Below are 15,279 nucleotides of genomic sequence, written 5' to 3'. Positions count from 1 at the left end.
CACAAAGGTCGATTACGCAAACTTCCATTTACCTCTTTATGATGACTGAAATAATCAGAAAGCCACGAAAATTGGCATTCCATAAATATTGTTAAACCGATGTATATAGATACTTTACATGGATACAGTCGATGAAAACTCTGACAGGGCCAGAAAAGAGTATCATAACTGTTTAAGCTGGGAACTACAAGTAATTGTTGATTTTTTTGTAAAATCTATCCAATCTTTATGATCCAGATCTCAAGTTTCCTCATCGTGGCATGAAACATCGATAAGAATGCATCTTGACTACACTATGCACTAGTAAATTATATGGGTCATTTTGAGAGGATTAGAAAATAGTTCTCGATTTTGAAGACACTTTGGTTAAATTGTGATTTTTTCCTTTCTTTGTGAAGGGAACAAATATGGTTATTCGTGTGTAGACTAACTAAAAACTCGTGGGTCTTAACGATAGCATGACTAGCATACCTATAGCATGAACTAGACATGATGTATGCAGATGGTGGAAATGAGCATCTTTAAAATTCTGAGATTTGGATGCCTCTGTGGGTAAAAATTGTACTCTTTGAAGACGGGCTGACATACAGAGACGGACATACACGCACAAGGACAAGTGTACAGTCGCACTGCCCCATACTGTAATACTATATTGTACCCTATCATGACAAACATATAAAAAGAAATGGTATGAAATAGTAAGGACTTGCATTTAAAACAAAATGAGACGTCACATGTCTGCCAGCGCACATCAGGATTCATTGTATAACACCACGGAGCGGACTCTCCGTCCGGATTTCGACAATAGTTTTTTTCACGTGTGTTATAGACGTGAGCATGCGGATAGTCACGTTTCCATCGCTGACAGGGAATGCCATATTTGGTGACGTTTAGTGTTCCTCTATACTCTTTACCCTCGAACGTATCTTTGCATTCCTTTCCTGGTAAATAATATTGATTAGATCAATACATTTTTAGTACTTAAAAGATTTACTTATTACTTCATGGTATTATATCCTCATTCTTATTAATCAATTTTTTTTCATAAATATCCATGTAACTGAACCAGTGTAGAAGCACAAGACTGCTATATCATTTCATGTATTTACGCGAGGACTAAAACCATGTGTAAATACATTCAATTTGACTTGTTCGGATTCCGAAGCAAGAGTATATTGATAGAAAATACGAGATATTGAAAAGTAATTCCCCCTGTTGGACAGAAACCAAAAACGATAAAGACATATATCTGTAACCTTTATCATCTTTTCAATAATTTAGATAGTTTGTGCTGTGAAGAAAAGACGTAATAAATACAATTATAATGGCCCAATTATATCATTATACTCCTATCGAGGCACAACCTACATTAGTTAACTCAGACCATGACATGTTAATCTCGGTTGAGATTTGGCTCGGCTGAATATTTGGACTGACGCCTTCACCGAATCTCGGAGGAATCCTTCGTAATTCAATGTCTGGAAATTTACTTTCAGCTTCAGCAGGTTCTGGCAATTAATGTGAACTTAGGTGACACTGCGACCGAGGTGCGCATCCACGACTTATATTTGCTCGTGAAATACTAGGAGGGAATCGTTAAAGGAGATGTGAAAATTAACAAAAGGAAGTCCAAAAGGAAATACTAGTACTACACTAATGTATGAAGTACCATATGAAGTACTACAATGGTGGGTGAAGTCCCTAGGACACACTACGTTGATTATTGAAAAATATGTCAGAAGAAATAATGATAATGCAATATATAGAACTGTCATTTTTCAATACAATTCTTTCATTTTTTGTGTCAAAAGAAATTGTCTTTATTTTACAATTCACATGATACGCTTTCACCAAACAAACACATTATGCCAATCGGTAGAGTGTTTCAAGTCCCGGGTGGCGGGACACAAGTTGTAAAAACTGAGTTTCTGTGCATGACATTTTTATACCCCTGCACCCATAGGTTGTGCCATTACAATATGAGTGAGATACTTCTAAAATGGCAAAGTATAAACAAACTCACGACATAAACGAATATGACAGTATTGAAATGGCACGTTCGCATCCACAGTAAAGCACCAAGGCCAATATACACCATTGGGGTTTCGACAGTAATTCTTGTGTTCAGAGGCATTGCGTCCCATGAAAAAGTGGAATAGGTGGGCGTGAGGTTTCTGTTCGTCCCAGCGCTGGCAGGTTAGGTTGTTATGAGTTTGTGCAGTTGTTCCAGTATAATATATTCCGTTTGGAGTAGTAAGGCATTCTCTGTTGTTATCTGGAAACTCTGTGTAATAGGAAATATTCTTTATAAGAAATAAAATCCCTGCAAGTTTCATTATTCTAGGATATGTAATTATTTATAAGGATTTAACCTGCCTTCAAAACTTAACTTGGTCGTTCATCCGGATATAAATATAGGTAATTTGCAGCATTCCAAACTTTATTGTCTGTCTAAAGGCTAAATAAAGTCACCTCATCACACAATTTGAATCTTACATCCTTAACAGCAGAAGTAGTCTTAAGAATTGACACGTATTGGCCCTCACTCATAGATAACAGCAATGCATCCGAATTTTTTTTTCAAAAGTGTGGGTATAAAACTGAATCAATGACAATGACCTACATGTAGTACCTTGCACTCGGAAAGCCTCGGCTACTAGGCTATGACAAAAATAGGCATATACATATTTAGAAAACGAAGTCGTTTGAAGAAATATTTTAGTGTATTTGCAAGAGTTGAAAAAACACTCGTACCACAGTTAGCCTTACCACAGTTTTTCTCGTCGAAAAGATCGGGACAATCTTTTTTCAAGTCGCAAAATTTTGAGCTCTCTATGCACAATCCGTCAGTGACACAGGAAAAACACCCTGCATTATAAAGGTAAAGTATATAGACCTTATCAAAATAAAAATAACAAATACTGAATATAAATTACATATTTTTAAAATGTATGTTTATCGATAAACACATTTTGAATAGAAATTTTCTAAGATTTGAAAGTCTTACCTTCGCAAAATTTATCTAGGACACTTAAGAATTTCACTGCTACATCAAATGAACTTGAGAAGGATGATACAGGAGTTATTAGCACCTGAATTGAATATAAGAGACTTACTGTTACATGCGTCATGACATCTTCACAAGTCAAGGGTCATTGATTCGTAACCTTGCACTAACCCTTGGCATTAGTAACCATTCAAAACATGGGTTGGAGACGGAGCATGTGATTGGTGTTGCAGGTTGTAGTGTGGACCCAACCAGAAAATGTTTTTTCATAATCAGCCGAAAACGAAACTAAACACACAAAGCGACTGCAACATGGTGTAGAATTTGTGGCCAGTTAGCAGCAAACAGATATTTGGAAATTCATTTTCTTTGAAGAAACAATTAGACGAAGTTTGAGATGATTTTCACTTACAGTTTCATCAATAGATGCTTTTGTTTTACTTTGTTTAATATGTTCTTAACCAAACTGGCATCTGAAACAAGGAACATCATTGGCTGATTTAATTTTGGCGAATTGCGTCATCCTCCGTCTCGAACCCATCTTTTGAATGGTGACTGATGTCAAGGGTTAGTGCGAGGTGACGAATCAAGAACCCTTGACTTGTGAAAATGGCGCCAAGACAAAAAAACCCACAATTTCTTTATAATCTTTGTATTTTACCATACCTCGTAGTTGAGATTATGTGGTTCTGGTCTTATGTTGACCTTAACGGACTTCCATACACTGCTCTCTGTAAGAAGTGTCAATGTTTGTGCGGCGGTTGATAATTTCAGTTGAATACCCTCGCTTTTATACTCTAGCTGTATGCAACTTCCGGTCAACACAAAACGTAGGCGAGGTAATTTCAAACTAGGTAATATTGTTGTATTATCGGAAGGCGAAGCAAGGTGATGCACAAAATATGGACCTACAATGGTTTTATTATACAAATAATTTTGAATTTGATTCATTATTTGTGAACAAATATTTTAGTTGGTATATTGATTTGATGCATTGTAATTCCGCATTTTAAGTGCAAAATAAAATCCAGAACCAATAATGTACAAAGCAACACTGATAGTGAACTATGCGAAATTCAGTCTTGATATATCACAGTTTTATAAATTGGTGTTACTGTAACACCTCGCTGAAATTATTTTACAAACATTGCTGAATATATAATTCGAAACATATCACATTTGTACATTGTATATCAATGATATTTCCTTGCAAATCAGTCCTGGAAGTAAGTTAATATGTGGGGCAAAATAATAAACTCTGGCCGCAAAATTAAAATGAAATACTGCACAGGGTTTTACTGTTTGAAACACATGCATTGTATGTCCATTGCAACAACATACATACATACATATTGGTTAAACAATATACAACCAACCAACCATTTACACGATGAAGATAAAGGGCTCGCCGCGGTTGTGACTGGGCAACTTGGGATTCTTAGTCCACCTAGGCACCTAATACCACCTCTAGTGTGGCACCTAATACCACCTCTAGTGTGGCACCTAATACCACCTCTAGTGTTCCAATGGGTCTATGTTTGTTCTCGATTTTGTATTATTTCGAAGATTTGTAAGATTAATCACTGTTCGATAGCTTCACCTTTTTTCCCTATTAAATGAGTGTGAATGGTCTACTTTACCGAAAAGGAACAAGCTATTCATGTGCATACAAGCTTGTATGTAGAGAGGATATTTACCTTCGCTGGATTGATAGGATGACCAATGTATTTCTGAATCGTTTACTTGTTCAAGACTGCATGGGTCCATTCCACCATCACATCTCAATGATGCTGAAACGAATAGATATCATACTCAGTCGAATTTCTAGTTTAGAGCCAAAAGGTGCATTTACATTGCAATACACTGATAATACTTCTCATTACCAGCTCGTTAGAGTTATCGCGCTTTGATGACTCTTTTGCGTCATTGGTAAGAAAATGCACAAGTCTCGCGAGCAAGTGCGAGATTACTGGGACATAAACGAAACGTTCATAGCACACACACACACACACACACACACACACACACACACACACACACTTTTTTAAAGAGTTAAAATACATGGTTATTTTTTTTAATAAGATAACCATTGGTCAAACTGCATTTTTCAAATATTCTAACACTATCTTATTAAAAATGTTACATGTTTTTAAAACTCCACCACACCTATTTTAAAAATTCCAAATAATGATGTTCTCTGTCCTAAATCTATCAATATTTTGTAATTTTCAAAATAGCTTAGATGTAGTTTGGAAACGCATTAGTTGTGTTAATTAGTGTTATAAACGTCTTTAAAAATGCAGTTTGGCATATATATAACTTGTTCTAAAATATGGAAATTGATGGGGGTGTATACGTGTACGATTGCCAAGTCCATGCCATACGAACCTGTCCTAATTGTATGATAAAATATAATGTCCTCATAGTCTGACATAATAACTTTAAAAACATATTAATCCCATTAATCACAAGAAAAGTTCTTGTGTTGGATGTGCATATAGGGTTTTCCTTTCACAGTTCTTCTTGCGATTGATGCTTTATATCGGTCAGATTTGGTTTTAGTAGCTTCTCTCCCTCACATAGTTTAATAAGTTCATCTGGTTTTTTTTGTAAGAATAATCAATTCCTAAATTTGACTGTAGAATTTTAATCAGTATTGTGGTTATATATAATATGTATCCAATCCGTAATTTATATTATGTATGCCTAAGTAATGTTTACGTAAAACTTATACGGTACCAATTTTGATGCACCAGATGCGCATTTCGACAAATAATGTCTCTTCAGTGATGCTCAACCGAAATGTTTGAAATCCGAAATAACAATGAAGTTTTAGAGTTATTATAGCCAAAAACAGCGTGCCAAAAAAGTGGAGTCAAATTCGTCTAAAGATAAGAGCTATGCATGAGGGAGATAATCCTTAATTTTGAAATGAATTTTTAAATTTTATAACAGCAATTAAATCTAAATCCATATTTTCAAGCTAGTAACGAAGTACTTAGCTACTGGGCTGTAGAGACCCTCGGGGACCTCCAGCAGAGGCCTCGAACCAGGGGTCATAATGTAAAACTTACACGGTACCAATTTTGATGCACCAGACATGTTGTCCCGGTAGCACGACTTTACGCACCTCTAATTTGAAGAGTTCCACTAATGGAAATGATAAGTATTTCCGCCAAATATTCTATCAACAAATGATTCTTTTTATAAAACTAACGCGAAAGTGTTATGAATACGTTTTTATAGGAGTGTATGGTTCCTCATTTACGATGTTTCCATGACTGACTTCTTCCGCCACGTCATTATGGTTTGAAGTCATGTCAAGTAGATGAGGTTTGGCATTTTTATTCTTACCTTTGGTCTTACAGATAGGAACGACGGTGGTTTGAAAAATTAATTGCCAATGATTTTTTTTAGCCCCTCTGAGTCGAAGGCTCAAAGAGCTAATCATATGGCCATATGTCTGGCGTGCGGTGTGCGTCAACTTTTTGGAAAAAAGGCTATATCTCAAGAACCCCTTGGCCAATTTTTGTCAAATTTGTCACATGGTATCCTTGGCCCAAGGGCTTTTATTTGTACTAAACTATGGTTGTGACCCTTTAACAAGGGGAGATAATTAGGAGAATGCAAACAAAAGTAGTGGTTGCTAAAAAATATTCTTCTCAAGAACCACTGGGCAAATTATCACCAAACTTATGCATAAGGATGAAGATAGGTTGTAGATAAAAAATTGTTCAAGGCATCATTAAATTTTGTTTTCTTAAAACTTTGATATTTTGCTTAGTATATGGACTAGGATCATCAAATGTTGTCAGTTGATGCATCTTAGGACCTGGTATCATGTTGTCATGGTGGCCTACTTTTTGAATTTCGCAGGTAATCATTATTAAATGGATTTTGAAGCATATATTAGACATTTTTGAGCCTATGATCATCAAAAGTTGTCAGTTGATGGATCATTGGAACTTGAATTGTGTCATCTGAAAAGTATGTCACCATGACCTACTTTCTGAATTTTATGGCTAATCATTTATGAATACATTTTAGGTTGTTATTTCAGACACCGAGAGGTTTAGAATCATCAAACCTTGTAAGTTGATGCGTCTAGAGGCCTTAAAACATATTTATAAAAAGTAGGCCACAGTGACTTACTTTTTGAATTTTGCAGACATTCAAATTTCACATTTTCAATTTTCGATGTATATTTTGGACACAGTGAAAGGTGAGATTATCAAACTTTGTCAGTTGATGCATCTTGAGTCTTCATAGTTTGTTAACCAAAAAGTAGGTCACCGTGACCTACTTTTTGAATTTAACGGCTGTATTTTAATATTTCAGTTACTATTTGACTTAAATTTATCCAACTTTGTCAGTTGATGCATGTTGAGTCTTCAGGGTGTGTTGACACAAAGTAGGTCACCGTGACCTATTTTTGGATTTTGACGGCTATATTTGAATGTTTCAGATACTATTTGACTTACAATCATCAAACTATGTCAGTTGATGGGTCTTGGGTCTTCAGAGTGTGTCGACCAAAAAGTAGGTCAGTGTGACCTACTTTTGGAATTTGACGTTTATATCTTAATATTTCAGATACTATTTGACTTCAATTATCAAACTTTGTCAGTTGATGAATCTTGAGTCTTTGGCGTGTGTCGACCAAAATTAGGTCACTGTGGCCTTGTTTTGGAATTTGACGGCTATATTTGACTACTATTTGACTTGTCAGTTGATACATCTTGAGTCTTCAGTGTGTTGATCAAAAGTAGGCCACCGTGACCTACTTTTGGACAGTTACATTTCAATTTTCAGGTACTATTTGACTTCACATCATCAAACGTTGTTAATTGATGAATCATGTTTAGTGAAAATTTTTGCCTTTTCTATAATGTATCAGAAAAGCGATTCTAGGCCCATGGACCTCTTGTTTTTTCATACTTTGGGTAGAAAACCGCCATCTCCCTAAACTGTATCTGATTTTAATTTCCTTCTCAAATTCACACTAATGATGCATGCAGATAGTGCATGTGTATATCTTTAAAATTCTGAGAATTGGATGCAATTATGGGTAAAAATTGCACTCTTCTTATCTGACTCACAAGGGGCTGACAGACGGGCTGGCACAAAGACGGTGTCACGGATAGCTGAGCTAATGGCGGTTTACGTGGATACAACCCAAAGAGAACAGGTATTTCATGTCTTACCAAAACAGTATCATTATATAAAATGTGATAATGAATATTAGGCCAAGATAAATCAATAGTCTGTTTCCTATTCCAACCTGAAAAAAATAGGGTAGGTAGGTAGGAAAAACATTTTATTTTATTTCAACATTTTATCGTTTAAAATTAAAATTTGAGAAGTACAGTTTTATACTGTTTTTGAAGATCCTGAGATGTTTCACTGCCACTAACAACCCTGTGTATTATGTAGGGTCAACATCCGGTTCACATATAAACTCTAAATGATATTACATTTCAAATCCGGCTAAATCACCAACAGAAATACTGCCCTGAACTTCATACGGCTCCGTGTTTTTTGGAATGCGGTTTATTGGGCAGCATAATATTGTAGTTTTGCAGTGTTTTGGCCATTCAGATGGACGGTCCTTCATGATGCATCTCAAAAATTCTAAACAATGATTCATTGTTTTTACCGTAGTCATAGAGTTTTCTCCCTCTTGATGTTTGCATTTTCCTATTGTAATTGCCTGTCACAGGGCTCACACTGGACCACAATTTTGAGTTGCAACCTGGCGTGCGTGCATCGACTCCTACACGTTTACTGTTAGATCTATATTTTGTGTGTATTATTCAAGAGGCATATACAGCATATCATATATATGTTTCTTATTATTCTTACAAGATGTATACAACATAGCTTTAATTAACTTTTATCATAAATCACTATTATTATGATATAGTGAAAATTGTATTTCAGCAGATTGCTTTTCAGTCAGTCTATATGGCATTCCAGCACAATCATGGTTTTATTTTCAAATACTGTTTTTGGCTAAGTTGACTTAATTCTATTTCACACCAGAAAAATTTAGTTGTATTTCATAGCTTATAACTGGCTATATTAGATAAAGACAAGAAATGAGTTTCTATATGTTTATTAATTGTGTTATTAGTGTAACTGACATATAATACTCAGAAAAAGTCATTGATGACAAAGTTACTGAAGATTAATTTCTGTAAACATAACACATCATCATAGTTTTTAGTGAATCTCATGTAGAGGAGAAGGGGCTTCAGGAAGTCTGAAATAAATTTTAAATGGCTTAAGATGATGTAAAGTCAAAAGATGATAGCATAGAAATTTCAGAAGAACCTACAATTTTGCGTTTCCTTATGACCATTTTCCAAAGACCTCAAGAATGATGCAATTTCCCAACATTCCTCCATTCAATAGTAACTGACAAAGTCCAAAATAGGTATAGCTCCCCAGTAATGACATATTACTATATGTAGGCAACTCGCACGGGCACAGTTAATTTCATTCACACCTACCTGCATATAGAGGATCAACCCTTTGTCTTGTGTAAACTGCTAAATAAACAAGACGCCCCTAAGACTTATTGTTTCCATGCGACGGGGTATCCACATTCATTCTGCACAGGTAAATCAGCTCCGAGGCTGTTTGGATGTCAGCAGCTGGCATTCAAGATGGCGCCGAGATATCTAAAATACGAAATGTCCGTGTCGCATTTCCGGAATTTCTATCGCATTTTTTCCCTGAAAAATCCCAAAATGCGATGGGCAGCGCGAGCCCTGTTGCCAGCAATGTGCTTGACAAGCACACTGCCATTTGCGTATAGGATATATATGTATTTTCTCAAACTAGAAAGTGATCGAGATTAGGATTTCTAATAGTGAAACCGGAATTGTTTACTTCCGGAATATGTATCAGCGGATATATTTTAAGGGTCGGCTCAAATATTTTAGGTTCGGTCGGGGAACCGGAAACACACAATTTATGTTGGCCTTACCAAAGCCATATGTACTTGTAAAGCCTCAATGCTTGTTTCATGTTGTATAACGTCTTGTTGGTGTATGTTGGAATATGTCCTGTCCGCCTGTGTATTCCTTTCTCTGATTTCCTATTATCCTGTTAAAGGCCTTTCCGAAAAAGTGAGTTATCTCTCTTTGTATTCTTACATTAAGTGTGAATATGACAACTTCCGGGTAGTAACACAATCAGACTGCGCATATATTTTAAGAGTTATATTAGTATGGGTGCTGTTCAAAATCGAAAACAGTTGAAATTAGTTGTACGAGAGAGTAAGAAAATGTTAATGGAAACAAAACAGAATTTCTTGATCGAGTCGGTATGATTTTTCGGGGGTGTGTGTGAAAATTAAATTGGAAATCAACGCAGACATTCATTTGTTTACATATGTCTCCAATAACGACTGACATAATTTATTTTGTATGAAATCAGAACAGAACTTCTTATTCTCAAGAGATGATGGCATCTCATCAACTCAAAGCTCGGGTTTTTACGAGGATCGACACGTGAAAGATCTTGCATAACATGCCCCCCTTTCCAAAATAAAAAAAAATCAATTAAATTAGGAAATCAACCCTCTCATTCTTTTATCAGGGCTAAAATTATTCCACCACTACCAATCGACTTTTTCAAAAATAAACCAGATTGCACTGTTTGGATACCTTTCTCCAAAGTAACTGAACGTGTTCATTCTGTGTGCAAATCATTTGTACATTGCAGCATGAAGCTAAAATAGGTAATTAAATTTTTTTTAAAAATATTAATTTTGTATAATATTGCTCGCTTGATATAAATTATTTTTCATAGACCTGTGTGATCCGGGGGGGGGGGTGTTGCCATGTTCTCAAATGTACTTTCTGGGGGATAGGTAAGTTTAACGCCAATAGAATGCTTTTGACGTCTCTGTATCTTCCCTCTTTTATTCGTTTTAGCCCCCTTGAAATCTACTTGATTATGTATAGGCACGTATCGTGTCATAACAGAAATTACAATGACAGCTTTAGACCCCCCTTTTCGCCACAAATTTACAACATAATTGAGTGAAACTTCAAATATTTTACTAAAAATACTCTTGCCGACTATAAATTCAGGGCTTTCAATTATAAGTTATTTTATTTTCAAAACATTGCATGTGTAAATGTCAGTTTAAAGGTGGTTTGTGACGACGAATTACTTTATGGTCATACTTGTATTTGAAACTGTATAAAGTTTGTGGGCAGACAGCTGGAAATCTGTCAGTGGCCTCTCACTTACAAGTACAGGCTGGGTTAAATTTTATTCGCCAATCGAAGAGGTGGACATTTTCAGAATCCAGAGGTGTCAGTACGACATACCTAGACGTATATCGTGGCAGAACTTTTATCGCTGAATATAAATGTACTACATTGATATTGAACAAGTAACTTCTGATATTTTATTATAAATCTGACTGTATTAAAACACGGTCAAAAGATCCTGAGGATATGTATGCAATATATGATATATACTACTTTCAGTCATAAAACACGTGAAATCCTGGAAAATGGAGGGGAGTTAGTTAGAATCTCGGGACAGGCCCGCCGTAGGAAATTACATCACTTTAACGATAGAACATTCTACTTACACCATTAATTTTCTATCATTTCTACATGCAAAGTTGGTTATTTTTACATGTATGAAGTAAACCTATGCATTGGGATTTTTGTTTATTAACGTTAACATATTTGTTGGCGTGATTACTGTAAAATTATACAGCAATATCTTTGCGGTCTTCTGTACTGTTCATAATGACGCTTATCGATATACTACCCGGAAGTCTTAAACTACTTAAGGAAATATAACTCTCATGTTTTCGGATTGACCTATTCCTAGGAGCTATATTATGGGTTGTGTCCTACTTGTGTACATATGTACCCGTAAGACGTGTGTGTGTGTGTGTGTGGTGTGTGTGTGTGTGTGTGTGTGTGTGTGTGTGTGTGTGTGTGTGTGTGCGTGCGTGCGTGCGTGCGTGCGTGCGTGCGTGTGTGTGTGCGCGCGTGCGTGTGTGAAGGTGAAGGAACCGTTTCTTCGTATAACACATCATGTAGCAGGGACGGAGCGTGTGAAGGACAAACAGTAGTGACAAACCATACCAATCAGCACCTTATATTCGTACTTGTATCTTGATTATTAATTCCATTAAATGTGTAAAGTGTCACAAAATTCTTGTTCTCCTTGGGTTGTCTCCACGTAAACCGTCATTAGCTCAGCTATCCGTGACAGACGGACATATGCGCAAACTGACAAATAGTATACTAGAATACTATATAACGCCCGTCTATGACAAGCGTATAAAAAGAATAAGTATGAAATAATACAATGTAACAACGTAAATATGAAAACTTACAATTAAAACAAAATGTGACGTCACATGTCTGCCAGCGCACATCAGGATTCATAGTGTAGCACCACGGAGCGGTTGCGTTATCAGGATTCCGACAGTAGTTTTCTTCGAGTGTGTTATAGACGTGAACATGCGGATCGTCATGTTCCCATCGCTGGCAGGGAATACCATCTTTGGTGACGTTTAGTGTTCCTCTATACTCCTTACCCTCTGGCGTATCTTTGCATTCCTTTCCTGGTAAACAATATTGATTAGATCAATACTTTTTATTGTAACCTTGTAGACTTAACTTATTACGCCATATATTATCCTTATTCTTGTGAATCAAACATTCATATTTCATAAATATCCATCCAATTGAACGGGTATGCAACAAGAAAATTCTGTTTTATTAAATGATAAATTCGTGACAAAAATCATGTAAAAACACATCTAACTTGATTTGTTCGGATTCCATAGCAACGGTGCATGTATATCAATAGAAAATACAAGAACTTGAAAAGTAATATCCCCACTTGCATAGCAAATCTAACTATAAAGACATAAGTCCGTATTTATAACATCTTTTTGAAAGTAATAAGACACGTATTAGTTAAATCATTGATGACTAAAGGTTAAATGTTCCAGTGATATTATGATGACAAAAGAAACCCATTCCCGAATAAACGTCAATAATTTTCAATATTGATAATTTATCTTCTTTTGTTTAAAAAATGGAAGTTACAATATCGCAACAGATGGCTGTAAGGAAAGTTCCAAAACTTTGAATATTGAAATCAGGAAAAATGTTCAAAATGTCATTCTTAACAGATGCATGTTCGGTTAAAAATCGTAAAAACATCAAAAGTATAGATAGGTATATGTCGTAATTTTCATTTAGGCGACAGGTACATCATTATTTAGGAAAATCATCGCTGCACCGAATTTTGCCACGATAATCCAATAATTTGTTAGTTTAGGGTACAGAAACAGGTATTGAACTGACTGGGGGTTTCTTTTCCAATATGGCGACTTTCGTCCCATCTATTGATATAATACTACTTCCAGGAGGTGTAATTTAAACGATATATTAATTGCCGAAACGACTTCAAAGGGGTTTTCAAGAGGATTCATATTTTTATTTTTCACAATCCGGAAGATAACCTCTGTGATTATAACCCGAATTCCCACGGGTCTTGTTAAATTTGAGGATACTATTCACAGACAGTGATTGATTATAATACACCAGTGATTTATCTAGCTATTTCATTTTGCTACTTTTTATAAAAGGGGGAAATTGAGGCGCAAATTTGCTAGGGCGGCCCCCTCCCCCGGAAAATTTAGAGATAAATGAAGCGAAATCCTGCATTCGGAGGCCTTTGGGGGGTTCGATCCATAATTTATCAAGGCCAAAAAACAATGATTATTTCGAAAAATATGAAATAACAAAAGTAAGCAAAAAACCAGATCAGTACTGTTATTTAATTTTCTTTTCCAAGTAAATTTTTATGCTTTGCAACAATTCAACAAGTTGACTTAAATCTTCATTTGACAAATTCTTTTTTCCTTCTATACATATTCTCATAAGAGAATCAAGAGAATTCTGGGATAGTTTGTTAGATATGTGCAAAGTGAATTCATTAGGCTAAATCCTTTCTCCACAGAAGCGGTTGGGCATGGTATAAGCACGGTATAAGTAGTTCAAAATTGACAAGTTTCACTACATTTGGATATAGTTGATCTAAACCACCCCTTTTATTCAATGAGTATAGTGCTGCTGTGTCCATTCTTTTCCCCAGTCTCTTCATACGTTGACTGAAACAATAAATATAGAAGGCAGAAACAATTGTGAAGGCTCAAAATGTTGATATTCTACAGCAAGTTTGTAGGGTCTAAAATGAATATCAATGCAAGATATGATCTTACAAATCATCAACATTATAAACACTTTTAAATTACAGCTTTAGTAGAAATAATTTTTAATATCTCACTTTTCTCCTTCCATAATGGAGTTGGAGGGATCAAGAGAAGCAAGTGATAATGTTAACAATTATTTCATGGAATAAGAAAAGCGTAACAAAAGTTTTAAAAAGAAATATGATAACAATTGATCAAGACTGTAGATCACTTGAAACTCTACACGTGACCCTGAAATTCGTCTTCCTGGGGGTACCATAAAATTCAGCCAGTTTCCTTATATCAACCTTATATATGCAAAAAAAAATTTAATTGTTCAGCAATGAATGGTCACAATAACTACATGTAAATATTCACCTTTTCATGATCTGCCAACTCTACAATTTGATCTGGTAAATTTCTAGGATCCAGAGTCCCAAACCCTTCGAAACAGATGAAACATTAAAAGCATCTTCAATCTCACCTATTAGTTTGTAAATAAATGGTATGCCAATCTCCCTAAAAAAAACTCTCTAGGCTGTAATCAATATCCAGTTGATTGTTACGTATTCTTCTTTGTAAACTTGTCCTGTCAATGATTTGTATAAAAGCATCGTGAATGTTGTTGCCTCTATCAGCTAACTCATCTATCAATATATGCAGTTTGTTGACAGCAGCAATCAGTGAAGTTTAGGTTTTCATTTTAAATAAAAGTACTCATCCATTCACAACCTGAAGTGCATCCCACAACAAATATATCATGACAACTACATCCTTTCTCAACATTGCACATCTAAGCCCAAACACCTCTAGTTCCTTGCGATCATCATAAATACGGTCAAGAGCATCAAGTATCTGCGAAAACCTGGACACAAATCTGCTACATGCATGTCCATGAGATAACCGCCTACAAATAAAGTCCCACTACAGTACCTTGAAGTACATTTCACTAATTTGACATGTAAGCTGTGGGAATTCAATTGCATGTACAATAAGTTTGAAAATACAATATTAAGAACTTATC

The sequence above is a fragment of the Ostrea edulis genome, chromosome 4, assembly GCF_947568905.1.
Source record: "Ostrea edulis chromosome 4, xbOstEdul1.1, whole genome shotgun sequence".
Classification (NCBI taxonomy): domain Eukaryota; kingdom Metazoa; phylum Mollusca; class Bivalvia; order Ostreida; family Ostreidae; genus Ostrea; species Ostrea edulis.
The sequence above is the reverse complement of the archived record's forward strand: the minus strand, read 5'-3'. Positions refer to the sequence as shown.